Source organism: Dendrobates tinctorius, unplaced genomic scaffold (genome assembly GCF_039654945.1).
Source record: "Dendrobates tinctorius isolate UK_male_01 unplaced genomic scaffold, ASM3965494v1 ptg000729l, whole genome shotgun sequence".
Classification (NCBI taxonomy): Eukaryota; Metazoa; Chordata; class Amphibia; order Anura; family Dendrobatidae; genus Dendrobates; species Dendrobates tinctorius.
The window spans coordinates 1-27,482 of record NW_027362370.1 but is presented as its reverse complement, the minus strand read 5'-3'; the positions used below and the strand labels follow the sequence as shown (position 1 = coordinate 27,482).

Sequence of the window (27,482 nt, the reverse complement as noted above, 5' to 3'; positions counted from 1 at the left end):
GCTGCTTTTAGTGTCCTTACTTGTCTAAAACTGACATGTCTCTCTATACTGTCATATAACACGCTTACATCTCTCTCTCAGCACGTGTATACTTTTTTTCAAAAAAACTCATGGAAACTGACTGCCATGATGGGACTCGGACCCTCAAAATTCTGATCTGAAGTCAGACGGCATCTTACCCATTGATGTTCTTTCTCTCTCTCTCTCTCTCTCTTTCTCTCTCTTTCTCTCTCTCTCTCTCTCTCTCTCTCTCCACAATTACCATATTCAGAATCAAAATGTGATCACATTGTCTTTATATTTTCTTGGTAAATTCAAGCAAAATTCCTCCTTAGTTAACGATGCTTGCATTCGTGCTCCATGGTGCAGATTAATATTCTCACATTCTAGAATGTTACCTACTCTGATTACTATGGCACGTTTACATCTCTGTCTCTCAGCATGTGTATACATTTTTTCCAAAAAAGCACATGGAAACAGACTACCACAACTGGACTCAAACACTCAATGTTCTGATCTGAAGTCAGCCCCTTGCATTCATGCTCCCATGGTCCAGAATAACATTCTCACATTCTAGAAAATTACCAAGTCTGATGACTATGACACGCTAACATCTCTGTCTCTCAGCATGTGTATAAATTTTTGATCTAAAGAAAGACACCTTACCCATTCTCTCTCTTAATCTATCTTTCTATCTCTCTCTCTCTCTCCACAATTACCATCTTCAGAATCAAAATGTGATCACATTGTCTTTATATTTTCTTGGTAAATTCAAGCTTAATTCCTCCTTAGCTAACAATGCTTGCATTCATGCTCCATGGTGCAGAATAACATTCTCACATTCTAGAATCTTACCTACTCTGATTACTATAGCACGCTTACATCTTTGTCTCTCAGCATGTGTATACATTTTTTCCAAAAAGCACATTCAAACAGACTACCTCAACTGGACTCAAACACTCAATGTTCTGATCTGAAGTCAGGCCCTTGCATTCATGCTCCCATGGTCCAGAATAACATTTACACATTCTAGAATCTTACCTAGTCTGATGACTATGACACGCTAACATCTCTGTCTCTCAGCATGTGTATAAATTTTTGATCTAAAGAAAGACACCTTACCCATTCTCTCTCTTAATCTATCTTTCTATCTCTCTCTCTCTCTCCACAATTACCATCTTCAGAATCAAAATGTGATCACATTGTCTTTATATTTTCTTGGTAAATTCAAGCTTAATTCCTCCTTAGCTAACGATGCTTGCATTCGTGCTCCATGGTGCAGAATAACATTCTCACATTCTAGAATCTTACCTACTCTGATTACTATAGCACGCTTACATCTTTGTCTCTCAGCATGTGTATACATTTTTTCCAATAAGCACATTCAAACAGACTACCTCAACTGGACTCAAACACTCAATGTTCTGATGTGAAGTCAGGCCCTTGCATTCATGCTCCCATGGTCCAGAATAACATTTACACGTTCTAGAATCTTACCTAGTCTGATGACTATGACACGCTAACATCTCTGTCTCTCAGCATGTGTATAAATTTTTGATCTAAAGAAAGACACCTTACCCATTCTCTCTCTTAATCTATCTTTCTATCTCTCTCTCTCTCTCCACAATTACCATCTTCAGAATCAAAATGTGATCACATTGTCTTTATATTTTCTTGGTAAATTCAAGCTTAATTCCTCCTTAGCTAACGATGCTTGCATTCATGCTCCATGGTGCAGAATAACATTCTCACATTCTAGAATCTTACCTACTCTGATTACTATAGCACGCTTACATCTTTGTCTCTCAGCATGTGTATACATTTTTTCCAAAAATCACATGGAAACAGACTACCACAACTGGACTCAACCTCTCATTGTTCTGATATGAAGTCAGACCCTTGCATTCATGCTCCCATGGTCCAGAACAGCTTTCTTATATTCTAGAATCTTACCTAGTCTGATGACTATGACACGCTAACATCTCTGTCTCTCAACATGTGTATAAATGTTTGATCTAAAGAAAGACACCTTACCCATTCTCTCTCTCTCTCAATCTATCTTTCTATCTCTCTCTTTCTCTCTCTTTCTCCAAAATTTCCATCTTCAAAATCACAACGTGATGGCATTGTCTTTATATTTTCTTGGTAAATTCTTGCTAAATTCCTCCTTAGTTAACCAAATGGGAATAGCTGTAGCACCCACAATGCAGTTGGTCAGGATGGCCGAGTGGTCTAAGGCGCCAGACTCAAGAATGATTTCTTTCCCCACACAAAGCTGGGTTTTCTGGTCTCCAAATGGAGGCGTGGGTTCAAATCCCACTTCTGACAGCTGCTTTTTGTGTCCTTACTTGTCTACAACTGACCCTTCCTTCTAAACTGTCATATAACCCTCTCAGCATCTGTACATTTTTTTCTAAAAGCATGTGGAGAGAGACTGCTACGACCATGAAGGGATGATAACCCTCAATCTTTTGACCCAAAGTAAGACGCCTTTTCCATAGGCCACTTGCTCTTCAGATTGGCGCATGAGTAGAGTTGAGCGATACCAGCCGATACTTGAAAATATCGGATCGGAATGGATCGGCCGATCTTAAAAAAAAGTATCGGTATCGCCGATTCCGATACCGGGAACCAATGCAAGTCAATGGGGCCAAAATATCGGAATTAAAAAAAAACCTTTCTTTCCTTGTAGGTTAATTCTACATGAAGAAAAACAACTAAGAATAATGTAGAATGTATTGTGGGAGGTGGAGGAGACATTAAAGCCATAGAGGTTTAGCCCAATCAAATGGAATAGCAGGAATTAAACTTTTTTTTTAAAGATGTTAGGAGTTACAAAGATATTGACTATGTTAGCCTCATTTATATTTTGCCAGACATGTATGTCTTCTTCTTCTTTCTTCTTTCTTCTTCTTCTTCTTCTACTTCCTTTTTTTAAATTCTTCTTCTTCTTCTTCTACTTCCTTTTTTTACATTCTTCTTCTTCTTCTACTTCCTTTTTTTACATTTTTCTTCTTCTTCTTCTACTTCCTTTTTTTACATTCTTCTTCTTATTCCTTTTTTTACATTCTTCTTCTTCTTCTTCTACTTCCTTTTTTTACATTCTTCTTCTTCTTCTTCTTCTTCTTCTTCTTCTTCTTCTTCCTTTTCTTACATTGTTCATATTCTTCTTATTCAACAATTATTATTCTACATATTCAGCTTCTTCATCTTCTTCCTATTCTTCTTCATCATATTCTTGTTTGTGTCAGGCATTCCTGTAGTTGTTATCTAGAAAAGTTAGAAGTTTACACCTTCCGTTCTGCCTGTCACAAAAGATTTACAACAGGATTTGTCCGCGTTCAGTTTGGCCTGCAGCAGCAGGCCTTTTCCAGGGGCACCACGAGGAGGAACGGACTCACCCCCATACACTGCTTAGTCTTCTTCTGCTTATAAATAAGATAATATCATTTGCTCAGAGTATTAGTCTTATGCTTAATGTTCTTCTGCTTTGTTTTTTTTATGCTTCTTTGTCTTCTCTCTCTTGTTGTTCTGCATCTTGGTGGTTGTCTTCCTGTTCTTTGTCCTCTTGAACCAGCTGACGGTACTGGCACCCGGAGGGGCAGCAGAAGGAATAAGAGCCAATGGCACTACCGAGGACCAGCTGACGGTGCTGGAACCCGGTTACTAAGCAGGAGGTACCTGTGCTACAAAGCACTACCAAGGACCAGCAGACGTTGCCGGAACTCGGATACCGAGATGGAGGCACCTAGGCCAAAGGCTCTGACGAGAACCAGCTGACGGTGCTGGAACCCGGAGGGGTAGCATAAGCTGCAAGAGCAAATGGAAATAGCGAGGACCAGCTGACAGTGCTGGCACCCAGAGGGGCAGCAGAAGGAATAAGAGCCAATGGCACAACCGAGGACCAGCTGACGGTGCTGGAACCCGGTTACTAAGCAGGAGGTACCTGTGCTACAAAGCACTACCAAGGACCAGCAGACGTTGCCGGAACTCGGATACCGAGATGGAGGCACCTAGGCCAAAGGCTCTGATGAGAACCAGCTGACGGTGCTGGAACCCGGAGGGGTATCAGAAGTTATCCCTGAAAAGCAAAGTTGGCATGCCGCAAGCTGGCCGCAGTTACCGAATCACACAGTCCTACAGGGGGTGCTTGTCCTACTGGCACTATGGAACAAACCTTTCTTACCAGAACCCGCAGTCCACATAGGAAGCACCTAAACTGCTGGCACCCTAGCCTCGGCTAACCCAACCGCAACACGACATGGCAACTTGGGGTGGCAAACTGACATTGACACTTCCCGGAAACAGCAGGCAGGGCTGGAACCAAGCTGGGCAGGAGGGAGTACCCGTGCCAAAGTCAGTTATGAGCAGCAACTGGCGATGTTGGAGCCCAGGACAAGCACTTAGCAGGCTGAGGCCTGATGTGCTGTCAATTGGGAGGCAGCAGGACAGATTGCCATCAAAACAGCAGGGGAACAGCTGACGTTACTGAACCCCACAAACACAGGAGCTAGTGTTTTACTCTGTGAAGACGGCACTTCCGAGCAACAACTGGCTGTGTTGAAGCCCAGGGACAAGCACGGAGCAGGCTGAGGCTGCACTGAAGAAATTTTAAGATCGGTTGTAGACTACTAATTTGAACCAAGCTCCACTTAGGCCTGTGGCTTCACTGATTTTCGTATTTCCCCTGTCCTCCAACCCCGCCAGTTACAGCTCCGAAGTGGCGTCTGCACAATCCACACTTGTTCCTGTGTTACAGGTGTTCAGTCCGGTCAGTTAATCCCCTGATGTGTGTCCGGCAATGTCGCCTGTTCTGTCCACATTACCATAATGGGAATGTGGACAGAGCAGGCGACATTGCCGGACACACATCAGGGGATTAACTGACCGGACTGAACACCTGTGACACAGGAACAAGTGTGGATTGTGCAGACGCCACTTCGGAGCTGTAACTGGCAGGGTTGGAGGACAGGGGAAATACGAGAGACAGTGGAGCCACAGGCCTAATTGGAGCACGGTTAAAAATCAGTAGTGGTACGACTGTGTAGGCAGCAGGAGACTTTGCCATCCACACAGCAGGGGATCAGCTGACATTACTGAACCCCACTGAGACACGGGAGCAAGTATCTCTTTCCGTGTGGACGGCACTTCCGAACTACAACTGGCTGTGTTGAAGCCCAGGAAATAGGAGGGTGTAGGCAGAGGCCTACTGTATTTTGAATGAGGTGACAGCAGGAGAGACTGCCATCCACACAGCAGGGGATCAGCTGACATTACTGAACCCCACTGAGACACGGGAGCAAGTATCTCTTTCCGTGTGGACGGCACTTCCGAACTACAACTGGCTGTGTTGAAGCCCAGGAAATAGGAGGGTGTAGGCAGAGGCCTACTGTATTTTGAATGAGGTGACAGCAGGAGAGACTGCCATCCACACAGCAGGGGATCAGCTGACATTACTGAACCCCACTGAGACACGGGAGCAAGTATCTCTTTCCGTGTGGACGGCACTTCCGAACTACAACTGGCTGTGTTGAAGCCCAGGAAATAGGAGGGTGTAGGCAGAGGCCTACTGTATTTTGAATGAGTTTACAGCAGGAGAGACTGCCATCCACACAGCAGGGGATCAGCTGACGTTACTGAACCCCACTGAGACACGGGAGCAAGTATCTCTTTCCGTGTGGACGGCACTTCCGAACTACAACTGGCTGTGTTGAAGCCCAGGAAATAGGAGGGTGTAGGCAGAGGCCTACTGTATTTTGAATGAGGTGACAGCAGGAGAGACTGCCATCCACACAGCAGGGGATCAGCTGACGTTACTGAACCCCACTGAGACACGGGAGCAAGTATCTCTTTCCGTGTGGACGGCACTTCCGAACTACAACTGGCTGTGTTGAAGCCCAGGAAATAGGAGGGTGTAGGCAGAGGCCTACTGTATTTTGAATGAGTTTACAGCAGGAGAGACTGCCATCCACACAGCAGGGGATCAGCTGACGTTACTGAACCCCACTGAGACACGGGAGCAAGTATCTCTTTCCGTGTGGACGGCACTTCCGAACTACAACTGGCTGTGTTGAAGCCCAGGAAATAGGAGGGTGTAGGCAGAGGCCTACTGTATTTTGAATGAGTTTACAGCAGGAGAGACTGCCATCCACACAGCAGGGGATCAGCTGACGTTACTGAACCCCACTGAGACACGGGAGCAAGTATCTCTTTCCGTGTGGACGGCACTTCCGAACTACAACTGGCTGTGTTGAAGCCCAGGAAATAGGAGGGTGTAGGCAGAGGCCTACTGTATTTTGAATGAGGTGACAGCAGGAGAGACTGCCATCCACACAGCAGGGGATCAGCTGACGTTACTGAACCCCACTGAGACACGGGAGCAAGTATCTCTTTCCGTGTGGACGGCACTTCCGAACTACAACTGGCTGTGTTGAAGCCCAGGAAATAGGAGGGTGTAGGCAGAGGCCTACTGTATTTTGAATGAGTTTACAGCAGGAGAGACTGCCATCCACACAGCAGGGGATCAGCTGACGTTACTGAACCCCACTGAGACACGGGAGCAAGCATCTCTTTCCGTGTGGACGGCACTTCCGAACTACAACTGGCTGTGTTGAAGCCCAGGAAATAGGAGGGTGTAGGCAGAGGCCTACTGTATTTTGAATGAGGTGACAGCAGGAGAGACTGCCATCCACACAGCAGGGGATCAGCTGACGTTACTGAACCCCACTGAGACACGGGAGCAAGTATCTCTTTCCGTGTGGACGGCACTTCCGAACTACAACTGGCTGTGTTGAAGCCCAGGAAATAGGAGGGTGTAGGCAGAGGCCTACTGTATTTTGAATGAGGTGACAGCAGGAGAGACTGCCATCCACACAGCAGGGGATCAGCTGACATTACTGAACCCCACTGAGACACGGGAGCAAGTATCTCTTTCCGTGTGGACGGCACTTCCGAACTACAACTGGCTGTGTTGAAGCCCAGGAAATAGGAGGGTGTAGGCAGAGGCCTACTGTATTTTGAATGAGGTGACAGCAGGAGAGACTGCCATCCACACAGCAGGGGATCAGCTGACGTTACTGAACCCCACTGAGACACGGGAGCAAGTATCTCTTTCCGTGTGGACGGCACTTCCGAACTACAACTGGCTGTGTTGAAGCCCAGGAAATAGGAGGGTGTAGGCAGAGGCCTACTGTCTTTGTAATGCGGAGACAGCAGGAGAGACTGCCATCTCCACAGCAGGGGATCAGCTGGCAATGATGAACCACACTAACACTTGAACGAATGTGTTTGGCTCTGTGGAGACGACACTTCTGAACACCAACTGACGCTGTTGGAGCCCAGGATTAGGCGAGGAGCAGGCTGTGGCCTACTGGATTTTGTCAGGTGAAGGCAGCAGGAGACTTGCCATCTCCACAGCAGGGGAACAGCTGGCAGTGCTGAACCCCACTAACACTCTAACGAAGGTGTTTGGCTCTGTGGAGACGACACTTCTGAACACCAACTGACGCTGTTGGAGCCCAGGATTAGGCGAGGAGCAGGCTGGGGCCTACTGGATTTTGTCAGGTGAAGGCAGCAGGAGACTTGCCATCTCCACAGCAGGGGAACAGCTGGCAGTGCTGAACCCCACTAACACTCTAACGAAGGTGTTTGGCTCTGTGGAGACGACACTTCTGAACACCAACTGACGCTGGTGGAGCCCAGGATTAGGCGAGGAGCAGGCTGGGGCCTACTGGATTTTGGCAGGTGAAGGCAGCAGGAGACTTGCCATCTCCACAGCAGGGGAACAGCTGGCAGTGCTGAACCCCACTAACACTCTAACGAAGGTGTTTGGCTCTGTGGAGACGACACTTCTGAACACCAACTGACGCTGTTGGAGCCCAGGAATAGGCGAGGAGCAGGCTGGGGCCTACTGGATTTTGTCAGGTGAAGGCAGCAGGAGACTTGCCATCTCCACAGCAGGGGAACAGCTGGCAGTGCTGAACCCCACTAACACTCTAACGAAGGTGTTTGGCTCTGTGGAGACGACACTTCTGAACACCAACTGACGCTGTTGGAGCCCAGGATTAGGCGAGGAGCAGGCTGGGGCCTACTGGATTTTGGCAGGTGAAGGCAGCAGGAGACTTGCCATCTCCACAGCAGGGGAACAGCTGGCAGTGCTGAACCCCACTAACACTCTAACGAAGGTGTTTGGCTCTGTGGAGACGACACTTCTGAACACCAACTGACGCTGTTGGAGCCCAGGATTAGGCGAGGAGCAGGCTGGGGCCTACTGGATTTTGGCAGGTGAAGGCAGCAGGAGACTTGCCATCTCCACAGCAGGGGAACAGCTGGCAGTGCTGAACCCCACTAACACTCTAACGAAGGTGTTTGGGTCTGTGGAGACGACACTTCTGAACACCAACTGACGCTGTTGGAGCCCAGGAATAGGCGAGGAGCAGGCTGTGGCCTACTGGATTTTGTCAGGTGAAGGCAGCAGGAGACTTGCCATCTCAACAGCAGGGGAACAGCTGGCAGTGCTGAACCCCACTAACACTCTAACGAAGGTGTTTGGCTCTGTGGAGACGACACTTCTGAACAACAACTGACGATGTTGGAGCACAGGATTAGGCGAGGAGCAGGCTGGGGCCTACTGGATTTTGGCAGGTGAAGGCAGCAGGAGACTTGCCATCTCCACAGCAGGGGAACAGCTGGCAGTGCTGAACCCCACTAACACTCTAACGAAGGTGTTTGGCTCTGTGGAGACGACACTTCTGAACACCAACTGACGATGTTGGAGCACAGGATTAGGCGAGGAGCAGGCTGGGGCCTACTGGATTTTGGCAGGTGAAGGCAGCAGGAGACTTGCCATCTCCACAGCAGGGGAACAGCTGGCAGTGCTGAACCCCACTAACACTCTAACGAAGGTGTTTGGCTCTGTGGAGACGACACTTCTGAACACCAACTGACGCTGTTGGAGCCCAGGATTACGCATGCCGCATGCAGAGGCCAATGGGCAGCGGTTTTTATGGAGGTTGTGGACTACTACTGATTCTAACCATGCTCCACTTAGGCCTCTGGCTCCACTGTCTCTACTATTTACCCTGGCCTCCAACCCCGCCAGCTACATCTCTGAAGTGGCGTCAGCACAATCTACACTTGTTCCTGTGTTACTGGTGCTCAGTCCCGTCAGTTGATCCCCTGATGTTTGTCCGGCAAGTTCGCCAGCTCTGTCCTCATTCCCACTACTGGTTATGGGAATGTGGACAGAGCAGGAGACCTTGCCGGACACACATCAGGGGATAAACTGATGGGACTGAGCCACAGGAACACAGGGACAAGTGTAGATTGTGCTGACGCCACTTCAGAGATGTAGATGGCGGGGTTGGAGGTCAGGGGAAATAGTAGAGACAGTGGAGCCAGAGACCTAAGTTGGGCACGGTTAAAAATCAGTAGTGGTTTGAATGTTGATGGAGCTGGTGACTTTGCCGTCCACACAGCAGGGGATCAGCTGGCATTACTGAACCCCACTAACACAGGAGCTAGTGTGTTTCTCTGTGCAGACGACACATCTGAGCGACAACTGGCTGTGTTGAAGCAAAGGGATTATAGTTCAGGTGGTAGAAAAATGAACACACCAGCAGACCTGGATACAGTTGCCAACCACTAATTTAGTCTGTAAGAGGAATGGCAAAGTCTTTGGAGATCCAGGCCTTGTTCATTTTCAGAAAAGTCAGCCGGTCAACATTATCGGAAGATAGTCGCGTGCGACGGTCTGTTAGTACACCACCTGCGGCACTAAAGACACGTTCCGATAATACACTGGCAGCAGGGCAAGCCAGCACCTCCAATGCATACTGGCTAAGCTCTGGCCATGTATCCAGCTTAGAGACCCAAAACTTGAAGGGGGAAGAGCCATCTGGGAGTACAGCGACAGGGCAAGACATGTAGTCTGACACCATCTGACGGAAGCGTTGCCTCCTGCTGACTCGAGGCGTCGCTGATGGTGTAGACAATTGTGGTGGACACACAAAACTTTGCCACATTTGGGCCATAGTGGTCTTGCCTTGTGCTGCGGCGCTGCCTCTGCTCCCTCTTTGTGCAGAGTTTCCTCCACTGCCTCGACGCACAGAGCTGCTTTGTAAAGCACTAGCAACAATGCTGTCGGGTGGAATGGAAAACATTATGGACTGCACCAGTGACTCTTCGTACTCCCGCATTTTACGCTCCCGGTTCAACGATGGTATGAGCCTTTGTACGCTGTCCCGGTAGCGAGGATCTAGGAGGGTGTACACCCAATAATCAGCCGAGACGAGAATGTGGGCGATGCGGCGGTCGTTTCTCAGGCACTGCAGCATGAAATCAACCATGTGCTGCAGACTCCCAACTGCCAAAGAACCGCTGTCCCCTGTTTGAGGCGTGACCTCGGCCTGCTCTGCATCACCCCACCCTCGCTGTACATACTGAGTAGAGGTTTGTGTACCTCCCTCCTCTGGAGAGATGTCTTCCTCCTCCATCGACTCCTCCTCATCCTCCTCACAAAGTGTCCCCTGCCTAGGCCTTTGTGAGGAAACACGTAGCGCAGACTGTCCACAAGCAGATGGCATTTGGGACTCCTCATCCTCCACCTCTTCTGAAACCTCATCCCTTAGTGCTTGCACTGTTTGTTGAAGCAGGCAGATAAGGGGGACAGTCATGCTGACTAGTGCATCATCTGCACTCGCCATCCGCGTGGATTCATCGAAGGCACGCAAAACGAGGCAGATGTCCTTCATAGAGGCCCACTCAATGGTGCTGAAGTGTGAACGGCGCACAGTGCGACTTGTTTGCGCCTGATGCAGCTGGTACTCCATGACTGCTGCCTGCTGCTCACACAACCGCTCCAACATATGTAACGTTGAATTCCACCGGGTGGGTAGGTCACATATGATGCGATGTTCCGGAAGGCCAAATCGTCGCTGCAGAGCAGCAAGGCGCGATCTTGCCGTGCTGGAACGTCGCAAGTGAGCGCACTCTATGCGGACCTTGTGCAACAGTGCAGCAAGATCCGGATAGTCCCTCAGAAAGCTCTGCACGACCAAGTTAAGAACATGTGCCAGACATGGGATGTGTGTGAGGTTGCCTAGGCCAAGAGCTGCCACCAGATTTCGGCCATTGTCACACACTACCAAGCCCGGCTGGAGATTCGCTGGCCCAAACCACACATCGCTCTCCAGCTTGATAGCATTCCAGAGCTCCTGCGCTGTGTGGCTTCGATTCCCCAAAGAAATTAATTTGAGTACAGCCTGTTGACGTTTGGCCACGGCTGTGCTCATATCGGTCGTAACAGGCTCCTGCTCTGCTGTTTCTGAGGAACTTGAGTAGGAGGAGGAGTCTATGTGTACAGACTGGAGTCCTGCAATCCGTGGCGTTGGAAGAACACGTACAGCGCCACTCTCCAGATCCGTACCCGGCTCCACAACATTGACCCAGTGGGCAGTGAGGGAAAGGTATCGTCCCTGTCCATGGTTACTGGTCCACGCATCGGTGGTCAGGTGGACCTTGCTACTAACGGCGTTTAGTAGCGCCTGTTTTATTTTGCCCTCAACATGTTTCTGCAGGGCAGGGACGGCTCACCTGCTGAAATAAAAGCGGCTGGGCACGTTGTATTGGGGGACTGCCAATGCCATTAAGTCCCGGAAGGTGTCAGTGTCCACCAGCCTGAATGACAGCATTTCAACTGCCAGAAGTTTGGCAATGCCAGCATTCAGAGACTGTGCTCAGGGATGGTTTGCCGAGTAAGGGCGCCTTTTATCCCATGCCTGTGCTACCGATGGCTGTGATGGATGGGAACGTGCTGCTATGGGTGTAATCTGACAGGGTCTCCGGACAACAGTGGCAGAGGTTCTTCCTTGGCGATCCTGTGAGGAAGCCGAACCAGCAGTGTGTGAGCTGGAGGAAGAGGGCCCAACACGAACTGAAGAGGTGGTAGGTGGTGCTGTACGTTGGCCTACGTCTTCAGGGTGTCTCTGCAACTCCAACTCGTGCTTGGTGGGCACATGTTTCCACATATTTGTGGTATTGAGGTTGCTGACATTTCTCCCTCTTTTGACTCTCTGATGACACAGCTTGCATTTGACAAAGCAAATGTCATCTGCAACTGTGTCAAAAAAGGACCACGCACTGCAACTCTTGTGAGCGCCCGGTTTGCCTTTGGAAGGAGGAATGCTCCTAACGGGTGCCGAAGTGGAGGGTACAGGCAACCAAGTCTTCCCCCTCCCTCTGCCTCCTGTTTTGGCCGGTAGGGGAATCTCTTCCTCCGAGCTGCTCCCACCACCTTCCTGTTGCTCACGCCATGATGGGTCAAGGACCTCATCATCTTCCCTCCCCTCTTCAAACAGCTGCTTCTCCGGGGTTGTCTCGCCAGCACCGTACGCACCAGAAAGTGGCAACTGAGTCTCGTCATCATCTGATGCGTACTGAGGTGTGCTGACCATAGGCACTGGCCCACTCGCCTCTTCAGATTCAGAGGGACAAAGAAGTTGCGCATCACTGCATACTCCCTCTTCTTCACATTCAGGAATGCTGCTTGGCTGGCCCCCTCTTTCCAAGCCAACAGATTCCGAGAACAGAAGTAGAGACTGTGATGGCTCCTGTCCATGTCTCTCTGACTGCCTGGGCACTTTGGCAGGTGGTGAAGAGACAGATGGTTGCTCTTCGGTGCTCTGACCCTGAGAGGATGCGGAAGTAATTGAAGTCGATGCGTTAGCTGCCATCCATCCGACAACGGCTTCAATTTGTTCCTCACGCAGCAGTGGGGTACGTTGAGGTCCTACAAAGCTGCGCATAAAGGACTGTTGCCTGCTAAAACTGGGGGATGCTGATCCACTGGTGCCCGCAGCAGGCCCAGAATCCCCACGTCCTCTACCTGTAGAATCCCCACGTCCTCTCCCTGCAGAATCCCCACGTCCTCTCCCTGCTGAAACTCCGCGCCCACGCCCACGCCGACACGCGCCTTACTCCCTGCCTTCTTCATCTTGCAAGACTGCTTAAGATAGGCAAAAAAGTACAAAGGGGGGCCTTAGTGTGCTTATTCCTGAACAGCTGGTTACAGGTACAAGAAACACTAATTTTATGAAGTGTGTGTGTGTGTGGACTAGACTTTAATAGGAGCTGATGTGGCCTACACAAGTTCAAAATGTAGTGTTTGGTGAACTTTTTTTGTGGTTTCTTTGTTGGAAACAAACTCAAAGTATGTGAACAAAGAATTGAAACTGATAGTATCACCAACTTTTTGGAGCTATTACAATGCAGGCAGGTAACCTACAATGCAAAAGATGAGGCTCCAAAAAAATTGGGTAATACTAATCTGGCTGCGCCGGCAGGGCACAAGCCAGAAAAAAAGGCTCCTCTATCTACTCCTATATAGTGTTTGCAACCAACCAATGTTGATGGATACGGATGGATGCACACTAATAGGAGAAGAAAAAATGAGCTGCACTCAAAGACAAATATGTGTGAGGCAGTGACGCACGTTGAGCGTCCTACAACCAGACGTAGCTGCAGGACACTCTACTCAGCGTGAGCTGCACTCACACACAGTCAGAGGCCTCTCAGACAGCCGTCAACAGTGCAGCTAAGTGGGCACTGGCACTGACAGGCTGCAGAAAGGCTCCGCTGTGTACTCCTATATAGTGTTTGCAACCACCGTAGATGGAGACGGATGGATGCACACTAATAGAAGAAAAAATGAGCTGCACTCAAATAAAAATATGTGTGAGGCACTGACGCACGCTGAGCGTCCTACAGCCAGACGTAGCTGCAGGACACACTACTCAGCGTGAGCTGCACTCACACACAGTCAGAGACCTCTCAGACAGCCGTGAACAGTGCAGCAAAGTGGACACTAGCACTGAAAGGCTGCAGAAAGGCTCCGCTGTCTACTACTAGTGTTTGCAACCAACGTATATGGATACGGATGGAAGCACACTAGATTGAAATTATGTAAAAAATGCAGCTCAAAAAATAAAAGATGTATGAGGCAGCAGTGATCACACTGGGTGGCCTACAGCCTGACGTGGCTGCAGGACCCTCTCCACAGCGTGAGCTGCACTCACACAGCCCTTGCAGACAGCTGTGAACACTGCTGCTAGGGCAAAGAAGGCTACAGTGGTGGTTTATGTAGCCTGGGTAAAGCACTACATGTTTGGTGGAATCGCTATTTCTAACTGTCCCTCACAGTCTTCTACAGCAGCCTGTCCCTAACTGAATTCACAGCAGAGTGACCAGAAATGGCGGCTGCGGTGGCTTTTATAGTGCATCATGACATCATTTCGGCAGCCAATCACAGCCATGCCAATAGTTAACATGCCTACATGCCTAACAGGATGTGCCCACACTTCGGAGGATTCCCATTGGCTTAATCAAAGCAAGCAGGCTCATAGCATGATGGGAACTTCCTATTCCGATTCCGGAATCCGATATGAAAAAAGTATCGGAATTAAGTATCGGAATTCCGATACCGCTAATATCGGCCGATACCCGATACTTGCGGTATCGGAATGCTCAACACTACGCATGAGGCTTTCATAACAACCGATCACTACATTTAAATTTTTTTTCAAAAAGAGTGCAGAAAGACAATGCCACAAACACGAAAGGACTTGAAACCTCAAACTTCTGATCCAAAGTCAGACACTTTATTCATTAGGCCAAACAGTCTTTTGAATGGAACATGATGGTTGAGTACGTGGTCCCTTGGTCTAGAATAAGAATAAACTTTTTTTAAAAAAACACGTGGAAACTGACTGCCATGTCGGGACCCGTACCCTCAAAACCCTGATCTTAAGCCTGACGGCATCTTACCCATTGATGTATTCTCATTCTCTCTCTCTCTCTCTCTCTCTCTCTCTCTCTCTCTCTCTCTCTCTCTCTCTCTCTCTCTCTCTCTCTCTCTCTCTCCCCCACCCCCCGTTTGGTCAGAATCCGCCTTATCTGTTAATTTATTTATTTTTTCTCGTTCTCTCTGTCTCTCTGCTTTCTCTTCATTCTCTCTCAAACATAATGACATTGTTCTTACATTTTCAAGAAAATTGTAGCTAAATTTCTCTTTGATTAGCTGAATGGGAATAATTCTAGCACTCTCAGCTCAGTTAGTCAGGATGGCTGAGTGGTCTAAGGCGCCAGACTTAAGAGTGTTTTGTTTCCCTTGAGGTGGGTATTCTGGTCTCCAAATGGAGGCGTGGGTTCAAATCCCACTTCTGACAGCTGCTTTTAGTGTCCTTACTTGTCTAAAACTGACATGTCTCTCTATACTGTCATATAACCCTCTCAGCATGTGTACATTCTATTCTAAAAGCATGTGGAGGGAGACTGCCACCACCATGAAGGGATGATAACCCTAAATCTTCTGATCTAAAGTAAGATTCCTTTTCCATTTGACCACGTGCTCTTCAGAATGGCGCGACCACGTGCTCTTCAGAATGTCGCATGATGCTTTCGTAACAAACGCTCAGTATATATACATTTTTTCAAAAAGTGTGGAGAAAGAAAATGCCACGACCACGAAGGGACTTGAACCCTCAATCTTCTGATCCGAAGTCAGACCCCTTATCCATTAGGCCACGCGGTCTTTTGATTGGCATGTGATGCTTGAGTACGTGGTTCCGTGGTCTGGAATAAGAATCTTACTGAGTCCAATGACGAAGACACGCTTACAGCTCTCTCTCAGCACGTGTATACTTTTTTTCAAAAAAACTCATGGAAACTGACTGCCATGATGGGACTCGAACCCTCAAAATTCTGATCTGAAGTCAGACGGCATCTTACCCATTGATGTTCTCTCTCTCTCTCTCTCTCTCTCTCTCTCTCTCTCTCTCTCTCTCTCTCTCTCTCTCTCTCTCTCTCTCTCTCTCTCTCTCTCTCTCTCTCTCTCTCTCTCTCTCTCTCTCTCTCTCTCCACAATTACCATCTTCAGAATCAAAATGTGATCACATTGTCTTTATATTTTCTTGGTAAATTCAAGCAAAATTCCTCCTTAGTTAACGATGCTTGCATTCGTGCTCCATGGTGCAGATTAATATTCTCACATTCTAGAATGTTACCTACTCTGATTACTATGGCACGCTTACATCTCTGTCTCTCAGCATGTGTATACATTTTTTCCAAAAAAGCACATGGAAACAGACTACCACAACTGGACTCAAACACTCAATGTTCTGATGTGAAGTCAGGCCCTTGCATTCATGCTCCCATGGTCCAGAATAACATTCTCACATTCTAGAAAATTACCTAGTCTGATGACTATGACACGCTAACATCTCTGTCTCTCAGCATGTGTATAAATTTTTGATCTAAAGAAAGACACCTTACCCATTCTCTCTCTTAATCTATCTTTCTATCTCTCTCTCTCTCTCCACAATTGCCATCTTCAGAATCAAAATGTGATCACATTGTCTTTATATTTTCTTGGTAAATTCAAGCTTAATTCCTCCTTAGCTAACGATGCTTGCATTCATGCTCCATGGTGCAGAATAACATTCTCACATTCTAGAATCTTACCTACTCTGATTACTATAGCACGCTTACATCTTTGTCTCTCAGCATGTGTATACATTTTTTCCAAAAAGCACATTCAAACAGACTTCCTCAACTGGACTCAAACACTCAATGTTCTGATCTGAAGTCAGGCCCTTGCATTCATGCTCCCATGGCCCAGAATAACATTCTCACATTCTAGAAAATTACCTAGTCTGATGACTATGACACGCTAACATCTCTGTCTCTCAGCATGTGTATAAATTTTTGATCTAAAGAAAGACACCTTACCCATTCTCTCTCTTAATCTATCTTTCTATCTCTCTCTCTCCACAATTACCATCTTCAGAATCAAAATGTGATCACATTGTCTTTATATTTTCTTGGTAAATTCAAGCTTAATTCCTCCTTAGCTAACGATGCTTGCATTCATGCTCCATGGTGCAGAATAACATTCTCACATTCTAGAATCTTACCTACTCTGATTACTATAGCACGCTTACATCTTTGTCTCTCAGCATGTGTATACATTTTTTCCAAAAATCACATGGAAACAAACTACCACAACCTCTCATTGTTCTGATATGAAGTCAGACCCTTGCATTCATGCTCCCATGGTCCAGAACAGCTTTCTTATATTCTAGAATCTTACCTAGTCTGATGACTATGACAACGCTAACATCTCTGTCTCTCAACATGTGTATAAATGTTTGATCTAAAGAAAGACACCTTACCCATTCTCTCTCCCTCTCAATCTATCTTTCTTTCTCTCTCTTTCTCCAAAATTTCCATCTTCAAATCACAACGTGATGGCATTGTCTTTATATTTTTTTGGTAAATTCTAGCTAAATTCCTCCTTAGTTAACCGAATGGGAATAGCTGTAGCACCCACAATGCAGTTTGTCAGGATGGCCGAGTGGTCTAAGGCGCCAGACTCAAGACTGATTTCTTTCCCCACATAGAGCTGGGTTTTTCCTGGTCTCCAAATGGAGGCATGGCTTCAAATCCCACTTCTGACAGCTGCTTTTTGTGTCCTTACTTGTCTACAACTGACCCTTCTTTCTAAACTGTCATATAACCCTCTCAGCATCTGTACATTTTTTTCTAAAAGCATGTGGAGAGAGACTGCTACGACCATGAAGGGATGATAACCCTCAATCTTTTGACCCAAAGTAAGACGCCTTTTCCATAGGCCACTTGCTCTTCAGATTGGCGCATGAGGCTTTCATAACAACAGATCACTACATTTAAATTTTTTTCAAAAAGAGTGCAGAAAGACAATGCCACAAACACGAAAGGACTTGAAACCTCAAACTTCTGATCCAAAGTCAGACACTTTATTCATTAGGCCAAACAGTCTTTTGAATGGCACATGATGGTTGAGTACGTGGTCCCTTGGTCTAGAATAAGAATAAACTTTTTTTCAAAAAACACGTGGAAACTGACTGCCCATGTCGGGACCCGAACCCTCAAAACCCTGATCTTAAGCCTGACGGCATCTTACCCATTGATGTATTGTCTCTCTCTCTCTCTCTCTCTCTCTCTCTCTCTCTCTCTCTCTCTCTCTCTCTCTCTCTCTCTCTCTCTCTCTCTCTCTCTCTCTCTCTCTCTCTCTCTCTCTCTCTCTCTCTCTCTCTCTCTCCCCGCCCCCCCGTTGGTCAGAATCCGCCTTATCCGTTCATTTATTTATTTTTTCTCGTTCTCTCTGTCTCTCTGCTTTCTCTTCATTCTCTCTCAAACATAATGACATTGTTCTTACATTTTCAAGAAAATTGTAGCTAAATTTCTCTTTGATTAGCTGAATGGGAATAATTCTAGCACTCTCAGCGCAGTTAGTCAGAATGGCCGAGTGGTCTAAGGCGCCAGACTTAAGAGTGTTCTGTTTCCCATGAGGTGGGTATTCTGGTGTCCAAATGGAGGCGTGGGTTCGAATCCCACTTCTGACAGCTGCTTTTAGTGTCCTTACTTGTCTAAAACTGATATGTCTCTCTATACTGTCATATAACCCTCTCAGCATGTGTACATTCTATTCTAAAAGGCATGTGGAGGGAGACCCTAAATCTTCTGATCTAAAGTAAGATTCCTTTTCCATTTGACCACGTGCTCTTCAGAATGGCGCATGATGCTTTCGTAACAAACGCTCAGTATATATACATTTTTTCAAAAAGTGTGGAGAAAGAGAATGCCACGACCACGAAGGGACTTGAAGCCCTCAATGTTCTGATCCGAAGTCAGACGCCTTATCCATTAGGCCACGCGGTCTTTTGATTGGCATGTGATGCTTGAGTACGTGGTTCCGTGGTCTAGAATAAGAATCTTACTGAGTCCAATGACGAAGACACGCTTACAGCTCTCTCTCAGCACGTGTATACTTTTTTTTCAAAAAACTCATGGAAACTGACTGCCATGATGGGACTCGAACCCTCAAAATTCTGATCTGAAGTCAGACGGCATCTTACCCATTGATGTTCTCTCTCTCTCTCTCTCTCTCTCTCTCTCTCTCTCTCTCTCTCTCTCTCTCTCTCTCTCTCTCTCTCTCTCTCTCTCTCTCCTCTCTCTCTCTCTCTCTCTCTCTCTCTCTCCATCTTCAGAATCAAAATGTGATCACATTGTCTTTATATTTTCTTGGTAAATTCAAGCTTAATTCCTCCTTAGCTAACGATGCTTGCATTCATGCTCCATGGTGCAGAATAACATTCTAGAATCTTACCTACTCTGATTACTATAGCACGCTTACATCTTTGTCTCTCAGCATGTGTATACATTTTTTCCAAAAAGCACATTCAAACAGACTACCTCAACTGGACTCAAACACTCAATGTTCTGATCTGAAGTCAGGCCCTTGCATTCATGCTCCCATGGTTCAGACTAACATTTACACATTCTAGAATCTTACCTAGTCTGATGACTATGACACGCTAACATCTCTGTCTCTCAGCATGTGTATAAATTTTTGATCTAAAGAAAGACACCTTACCCATTCTCTCTCTTAATCTATCTTTCTATCTCTCTCTCTCTCTCCACAATTACCATCTTCAGAATCAAAAATGTGATCACATTGTCTTTATATTTTCTTGGTAAATTCAAGCTTAATTTCCTCCTTAGCTAACGATGCTTGCATTCATGCTCCATGGTGCAGAATAACATTCTCACATTCTAGAATCTTACCTACTCTGATTACTATAGCACGCTTACATCTTTGTCTCTCAGCATGTGTATACATTTTTTCCAAAAATCACATGGAAACAGACTACCACAACTGGACTCAACCTCTCATTGTTCTGATATGAAGTCAGACCCTTGCATTCATGCTCCCATGGTCCAGAACAGCTTTCTTATATTCTAGAATCTTACCTAGTCTGATGACTATGACACGCTAACATCTCTGTCTCTCACATGTGTATAAATGTTTGATCTAAAGAAAGACACCTTACCCATTCTCTCTATCTTTCTATCTCTCTCTTTCTCTCTCTTTCTCCAAAATTTCCATCTTCCAAATCACAACATGATGGCATTGTCTTTATATTTTCTTGGTAAATTCTAGCTAAATTCCTCCTTAGTTAACCGAATGGAATAGCTGTAGCACCCACAATGCAGTTTGTCAGGATGGCCGAGTGGTCTAAGGCGCCAGACTCAAGTATGTTTTCTTTCCCCACATAGAGCTGGGTTTTCTGGTCTCCAAATGGAGGCATGGTTCAAATCCAACTTCTAACAGCTGCTTTTTGTGTCCTTACTTGTCTACAACTGACCCTTCTTTCTAAACTGTCATATAACTCTCTCAGTATCTGAACATTTTTTTCTAAAAGCATGTGGAGAGAGACTGCTACGACCATGAAGGGATGATAACCCTCAATCTTTTGACCCAAAGTAAGACACCTTTTCCATAGGCCACTTGCTCTTCAAATTGGCGCATGAGGCTTTCATAACAACCGATCACTACATTTAAATTTTTTTCAAAAAGAGTGCAGAAAGACAATGCCACAAACACGAAAGGACTTGAAACCTCAAACTTCTGATCCAAAGTCAGACACTTTATTCATTAGGCCAAACAGTCTTTTGAATGGCACATGATGGTTGAGTACGTGGTCCCTTGGTCTAGAATAAGAATAAACTTTTTTTAAAAAAACACGTGGAAACTGACTGCCATGTCGGGACCCCGAACCCTCAAAACCCTGATCTAAACCTGACGGCATCTTACCCATTGATGTAATTCTCTCTCTCTCTCTCACCCCCCGTTTGGTCAGAATCCGCCTTATCCGTCATTTATTTATTTTTTCTCGTTCTCTCTGTCTCTCTGCTTTCTCTTCATTCTCTCTCAAACATAATGACATTGTTCTTACATTTTCAAGAAAAATTGTAGCTAAATTTCTCTTTGATTAGCTGAATGGGAATAATTCTAGCACTCTCAGCGCAGTTAGTCAGGATGGCTGAGTGGTCTAAGGCGCCAAGACTTAAGAGTGTTCTGTTTCCCTTGAGGTGGGTATTCTGGTCTCCCAAATAGAGAATGGCATGACCACGAAGGGACTTGAACCCTCAATCTTCTGATCCGAAGTCAGACGCCTTTTCCATTAGGCCACGCGGTCTTTTGATTGGCATGTGATGCTTGAGTACGTGGTTCCGTGGTCTAGAATAAGAATCTTACTGAGTCCAATGACGAAGACACGCTTACATCTCTCTCTCAGCACGTGTATACTTTTTTTCAAAAAAAACTCAATGGAAACTGATTGCCATGATGGGACTCGAACCCTCAAAATTCTGATCTGAAGTCAGACGGCATCTTACCCATTGATGTTCTCTCTCTCTCTCTCTCTCCTCTCTCTCTCTCTCTCTCTCTCTCTCTCTCTCTCTCTCTCTCTCTCTCTCTCTCTCTCTCCCCCCACCCCCCGTTTGGTCAGAATCCGCCTTATCCGTTCATTTATTTATTTTTTCTCGTTCTCTCTGTCTCTCTGCTTTCTCTTCATTCTCTCTCAAACATAATGACATTGTTCTTACATTTTCAAGAAAATTGTAGCTAAATTTCTCTTGATTAGCTGAATGGGAATAATTCTAGCACTCTCAGCGCAGTTAGTCAGGATGGCCGAGTGGTCTAAGGCGCCATACTTAAGAGTGTTCTGTTTCCCTTGAGGTGGGTATTCTGGTCTCCAAATGGAGGCGTGGGTTCAAATCCCACTTCTGACAGCTGCTTTTAGTGTCCTTACTTGTCTAAAACTGACATGTCTCTCTATACTGTCATATAACCCTCTCAGCATGTGTACATTCTATTCTAAAAGCATGTGGAGGGAGACTGCCACCACCATGAAGGGATGATAACCCTAAATCTTCTGATCCAAAGTAAGATTCCTTTTCCATTTGACCACGTGCTCTTCAGAATGGCGCATGATGCTTTCGTAACAAACGCTCAGTATATATACATTTTTCAAAAAAGTGTGGAGAAAGAGAATGCCACGACCACGAAGGACTTGAACCCTCAATCTTCTGATCCAAAGTCAGACGCCTTATCCATTAGGCCACGCGGTCTTTTGATTGGCATGTGATGCTTGAGTACGGCATGTGATGCTTGAGTACGTGGTTCCGTGGTCTAGAATAAGAATCTTACTGAGTCCAATGACGAAGACACGCTTACATCTCTCTCTCAGCACGTGTATACTTTTTTTTCAAAAAACTCATGGAAACTGACTGCCATGATGGGACTCGAACCCTCAAAATTCTGATCTGAAGTCAGACGGCATCTTACCCATTGATTCTCTCTCTCTCTCTCTCTCTCTCTCTCTCTCTCTCTCTCTCTCTCTCTCTCTCTCTCTCTCTCTCTCTCTCTCTCTCTCCTCTCTCTCTCTCTCCTCTCTTCTCTCTCTCTCTCTCTCTCTCCCCCACCCCCCGTTTGGTCAGAATCCGCCTTATCCGTTCATTTATTTATTTTTTTCTCATTCTCTCTGTCTCTCTGCTTTCTCTCTCTCAAAACATAATGACATTGTTCTTACATTTTCAAGAAAATTGTAGCTAAATTTCTCTTTGATTAGCTGAATGGGAATAATTCTAGCACTCTCAGCGCAATTAGTCTGGATGGCCGAGTGGTCTAAGGCGCCAGACTTAAGAGTGTTCTGTTTCCCTTGAGGTGGGTATTCTGGTCTCCAAATGGAGGCGTGGGTTCAATTCCCACTTCTGACAGCTCCTTTTAGTGTCCTTACTTGTCTAAAACTGACATGTCTCTCTATACTGTCTATATAACCCTCTCAGCATGTGTACATTCTATTCTAAAAGCATGTGGAGGGAGACTGCCACCACCATGAAGGGATGATAACTCTAAATCTTCTGATCTAAAGTAAGATTCCTTTTCCATTTGACCACGTGCTCTTCAGAATGGCGCATGATGCTTTCGTAACAAACGCTCAGTATATATACATTTTTTCAAAAAGTGTGGAGAAAGAGAATGCCACGACCACGAAGGGACTTGAACCCTCAATCTTCTGATGCGAAGTCAAACGCCTTATCCATTAGGCCACGCGGTCTTTTGATTGCATGTGATGCTTGAGTACGTGGTTCCGTGGTCTAGAATAAGAATCTTACTGAGTCCAATGACGAAGACACGCTTACAGCTCTCTCTCAGCACGTGTATACTTTTTTTCAAAAAAACTCATGGAAACTGACTGCCATGATGGGACTCGAACCCTCAAAATTCTGATCTGAAGTCAGACGGCATCTTACCCATTGATGTTCTCTCTCTCTCTCTCTCTCTCTCTCTCTCTCTCTTTCTCTCTCTCTCTCTCTCTATCTCTCTCTCCACAATTACCATCTTCAGAATCAAAATGTGATCACATTGTCTTTATATTTTCTTGGTAAATTCAAGCAAAATTCCTCCTTAGTTAACGATGCTTGCATTCGTGCTCCATGGTGCAGATTAATATTCTCACATTCTAGAATGTTACCTACTCTGATTACTATGGCACGCTTACATCTCTGTCTCTCAGCATGTGTATACATTTTTTCCAAAAAAGCACATGGAAACAGACTACCACAACTGGACTCAAACACTCAATGTTCTAGATCTGAAGTCAGGACCTTGCATTCATGCTCCCATGGTCCAGAATAACATTCTCACATTCTAGAAAATTACCTAGTCTGATGACTATGACACGCTAACATCTCTGTCTCTCAGCATGTGTATAAATTTTTGATCTAAAGAAAGACACCTTACCCATTCTCTCTTTCTCTTAATCTATCTTTCTATCTCTCTCTCTCTCTCCACAATTACCATCTTCAGAATCAAAATGTGATCACATTGTCTTTATATTTTCTTGGTAAATTCAAGCTTAATTCCTCCTTAGCTAACGATGCTTGCATTCATGCTCCATGGTGCAGAATAACATTCTCACATTCTAGAATCTTACCTACTCTGATTACTATAGCACGCTTACATCTTTGTCTCTCAGAATGTGTATACATTTTTTCCAAAAAGCACATTCAAACAGACTACCTCAAATGGACTCAAACACTCAATGTTCTGATCTGAAGTCAGGCCCTTGCATTCATGCTCCATGGTCCAGACTAACATTTACACATTCTAGAATCTTACCTAGTCTGATGACTATGACACGCTAACATCTCTGTCTCTCAGCATGTGTATACATTTTTGATCTAAAGAAAGACACCTTACCCATTCTCTCTCTTAATCTATCTTTCTATCTCTCTCTCTCTCCACAATTACCATCTTCAGAATCAAAATGTGATCACATTGTCTTTATATTTTCTTGTAAATTCAAGCTTAATTCCTCCTTAGCTAACGATGCTTGCATTCATGCTCCATGGTGCAGAATAACATTCTCACATTCTAGAATCTTACCTACTCTGATTACTATAGCACGCTTACATCTTTGTCTCTCAGCATGTGTATACATTTTTTCCAAAAATCACATGGAAACAGACTACCACAACTGGACTCAACCTCTCATTGTTCTGATATGAAGTCAGACCCTTGCATTCATGCTCCATGGTCCAGAACAGCTTTCTTATATTCTAGAATCTTACCTAGTCTGATGACTATGACACGCTAACATCTCTGTCTCTCAACATGTGTAAAATGTTTGATCTAAAGAAAGACACCTTACCCATTCTCTCTCTCTCTCAATCTATCTTTCTATCTCTCTCTTTCTCCAAAATTTCCATCTTCAAAATCACAACATGATGGCATTGTCTTTATATTTTCTTTTGTAAATTCTAGCTAAATTCCTCCTTAGTTAACCGAATGGGAATAGCTGTAGCACCCACAATGCAGTTTGTCAGGATGGCCGAGTGGTCTAAGGCGCCAGACTCAAGAATGTTTTCTTTCCCCACATAGAGCTGGGTTTTTCTGGTCTCCAAATGGAGGCATGGGTTCAAATCCCACTTCTAACAGCTGCTTTTTGTGTCCTTACTTGTCTACAACTGACCCTTCTTTCTAAACTGTCATATAACCCTCTCAGCATCTGTACATTTTTTTCTAAAAGCATGTGGAGAGAGACTGCTACGACCATGAAGGGATGATAACCCTCAATCTTTTGACCCAAAGTAAGACGCCTTTTCCATAGGCCACTTGCTCTTCAGATTGGCGCATGAGGCTTTCATAACAACCGATCACTACATTTAAATTTTTTCAAAAAGAGTGCAGAAAGACAATGCCACAAACACAAAAGGACTTGAAACCTCAAACTTCTGATCCAAAGTCAGACACTTTATTCATTAGGCCAAACAGTCTTTTGAATGGCACATGATGATTGAGTACGTGGTCCCTTGGTCTAGAATAAGAATAAACTTTTTTTAAAAAAACACGTGGAAACTGACTGCCATGTCGGGACCCGAACCCTCAAAACCCTGATCTTAAGCCTGACGGCATCTTACCCATTGATGTATTCTCTCTCTCTCTCTCTCTCTCTCTCCTCTCTCTCTCTCATCTCTCTCTCTCTCTCTCTCTCTCTCTCTCTCTCTCTCTCTCTCTCTCTCTCTCTCTCTCTCTCTCTCTCTCTCTCTCTCTCCCCCACCCCCCGTTTGTCAGAATCCGCCTTATCCGTTCATTTATTTATTTTTTCTCGTTCTCTCTGTCTCTCTGCTTTCTCTTCATTCTCTCTCAAACATAATGACATTGTTCTTACATTTTCAAGAAAATTGTAGCTAAATTTCTCTTTCATTAGCTGAATGGGAATAATTCTAGCACTCTCAGAGCAGTTAGTCAGGATGGCCGAGTGGTCTAAGGCGCCAGACTTAAGAGTGTTCTGTTTCCCTTGAGGTGGGTATTCTGTCTCCAAATGGAGGCGTGGGTTCAAATCCCACTTCTGACAGCTGCTTTTAGTGTCCTTACTTCTCTAAAACTGACCTGTCTCTATACTGTCATATAACCCTCTCAGCATGTGTACATTCTATTCTAAAAGCATGTGGAGGGAGACTGCCACCACCATGAAGGATGATAACCCTAAATCTTCTGATCTAAAGTAAGATTCCTTTTCCATTTGACCACGTGCTCTTCAGAATGGCGCATGATGCTTTCGTAACAAACGCTCAGTATATATACATTTTTTCAAAAAGTGTGGAGAAAGAGAATGCACGACCACGAAGGGACTTGAACCCTCAATCTTCTGATCCGAAGTCAGACGCCTTATCCATTAGGCCACGCGGTCTTTTGATTGGGATGTGATGCTTGAGTACGTGGTTCCGTGGTCTAGAATAAGAATCTTACTGAGTCCAATGACGAAGACACGCTTACAGCTCTCTCTCAGCACGTGTATACTTTTTTCAAAAAAAACTCATGGAAACTGACTGCCATGATGGGACTCGAACCCTCAAAAATTCTGATCTGAAGTCAGGACGGCATCTTACCCATTGATGTTCTCTCTCTCTCTCTCTCTCTCTCTCTCTCTCTCTCTCTCTCTCCTCTCTCTCTCTCTCTCCTCTCTCTCTCTCTCCTCTCTCTCTCTCTCTCTCTCTCCTCTCCTCTCTCTCCACCCATTACCATCTTCAGAATCAAAATGTGATACATTGTCTTTATATTTTCTTGGTAAATTCAAGCAAAATTCTCCTTAGTTAACGATGCTTGCATTCGTGCTCCATGGTGCAGATTAATATTCTCACATTCTAGAATGTTACCTACTCTGATTACTATGGCACGCTTACATCTCTGTCTCTCAGCATGTGTGTACATTTTTTTCCAAAAAGCACATGGAAACAGACTACCACAACTGGACTCAAACACTCAATGTTCTGATCTGAAGTCAGGCCCTTGCATTCATGCTCCCATGGTCCAGAATAACATTCTCACATTCTAGAAAATTACCTAGTCTGATGACTATGACACGCTAACATCTCTGTCTCTCAGCATGTGTATAAATTTTTGATCTAAGAAAGACACCTTACCCATTCTCTCTCTTAATCTATCTTTCTATCTCTCTCTCTCTCTCCACAATTACCATCTTCAGAATCAAAATGTGATCACATTGTCTTTATATTTTCTTGGTAAATTCAAGCTTAATTCCTCCTTAGCTAACGATGCTTGCATTCATGCTCCATGGTGCAGAATAACATTCTCACATTCTAGAATCTTACCTACTCTGATTACTATAGCACGCTTACATCTTTGTCTCTCAGCATGTGTATACATTTTTTCCAAAAAGCACATTCAAACAGACTACCACAACTGGACTCAAACACTCAATGTTCTGATCTGAAGTCAGGCCCTTGCATTCATGCTCCCATGGTCCAGAATAACATTCTCACATTCTAGAAAATTACCTAGTCTGATGACTATGACACGCTAACATCTCTGTCTCTCAGCATGTGTATAAATTTTTGATCTAAAGAAAGACACCTTACCCATTCTCTCTCTTAATCTATCTTTCTATCTCTCTCTCTCTCTCCACAATTACCATCTTCAGAATCAAAATGTGATCACATTGTCTTTATATTTTCTTGGTAAATTCAAGCTTAATTCCTCCTTAGCTAACGATGCTTGCATTCATGCTCCATGGTGC

At 45.3% G+C, this 27,482-nt stretch overlaps 12 non-coding genes across 12 annotated transcripts; 7 read left to right on the top strand and 5 right to left on the bottom strand.

Annotated features, from left to right (window-relative positions):
* The first annotated feature begins 2,213 nt into the window (after positions 1-2,213).
* Positions 2,214-2,328, top strand: TRNAL-CAA (transfer RNA leucine (anticodon CAA)). The gene is made up of 2 exons: positions 2,214-2,251; positions 2,283-2,328. It is a non-coding gene; the product is annotated as a tRNA-Leu (tRNA).
* Positions 2,329-15,110: 12,782 nt separating this feature from the next.
* On the top strand, positions 15,111-15,221 carry TRNAL-UAA (transfer RNA leucine (anticodon UAA)). Its single transcript has 2 exons — positions 15,111-15,148; positions 15,176-15,221. It is a non-coding gene; the product is annotated as a tRNA-Leu (tRNA).
* A 292-nt stretch (positions 15,222-15,513) lies between these two features.
* Positions 15,514-15,586, bottom strand: TRNAR-UCG (transfer RNA arginine (anticodon UCG)). The gene has a single exon. It is a non-coding gene; the product is annotated as a tRNA-Arg (tRNA).
* Positions 15,587-18,326: 2,740 nt separating this feature from the next.
* On the top strand, positions 18,327-18,437 carry TRNAL-UAA (transfer RNA leucine (anticodon UAA)). Its single transcript has 2 exons — positions 18,327-18,364; positions 18,392-18,437. It is a non-coding gene; the product is annotated as a tRNA-Leu (tRNA).
* A 242-nt stretch (positions 18,438-18,679) lies between these two features.
* Positions 18,680-18,753, bottom strand: TRNAR-UCG (transfer RNA arginine (anticodon UCG)). Its single transcript has one exon. It is a non-coding gene; the product is annotated as a tRNA-Arg (tRNA).
* A 2,248-nt stretch (positions 18,754-21,001) lies between these two features.
* TRNAR-UCG (transfer RNA arginine (anticodon UCG)) lies at positions 21,002-21,074 on the bottom strand. The gene has a single exon. It is a non-coding gene; the product is annotated as a tRNA-Arg (tRNA).
* Positions 21,075-21,558: 484 nt separating this feature from the next.
* Positions 21,559-21,669, top strand: TRNAL-UAA (transfer RNA leucine (anticodon UAA)). The gene is made up of 2 exons: positions 21,559-21,596; positions 21,624-21,669. It is a non-coding gene; the product is annotated as a tRNA-Leu (tRNA).
* Positions 21,670-22,545: 876 nt separating this feature from the next.
* On the top strand, positions 22,546-22,656 carry TRNAL-UAA (transfer RNA leucine (anticodon UAA)). The gene is made up of 2 exons: positions 22,546-22,583; positions 22,611-22,656. It is a non-coding gene; the product is annotated as a tRNA-Leu (tRNA).
* A 268-nt stretch (positions 22,657-22,924) lies between these two features.
* Positions 22,925-22,997, bottom strand: TRNAR-UCG (transfer RNA arginine (anticodon UCG)). Its single transcript has one exon. It is a non-coding gene; the product is annotated as a tRNA-Arg (tRNA).
* Positions 22,998-24,763: 1,766 nt separating this feature from the next.
* Positions 24,764-24,879, top strand: TRNAL-CAA (transfer RNA leucine (anticodon CAA)). The gene is made up of 2 exons: positions 24,764-24,801; positions 24,834-24,879. It is a non-coding gene; the product is annotated as a tRNA-Leu (tRNA).
* Positions 24,880-25,689: 810 nt separating this feature from the next.
* On the top strand, positions 25,690-25,799 carry TRNAL-UAA (transfer RNA leucine (anticodon UAA)). The gene is made up of 2 exons: positions 25,690-25,727; positions 25,755-25,799. It is a non-coding gene; the product is annotated as a tRNA-Leu (tRNA).
* A 263-nt stretch (positions 25,800-26,062) lies between these two features.
* Positions 26,063-26,135, bottom strand: TRNAR-UCG (transfer RNA arginine (anticodon UCG)). The gene has a single exon. It is a non-coding gene; the product is annotated as a tRNA-Arg (tRNA).
* Between the last annotated feature and the right edge of the window lie 1,347 nt (positions 26,136-27,482).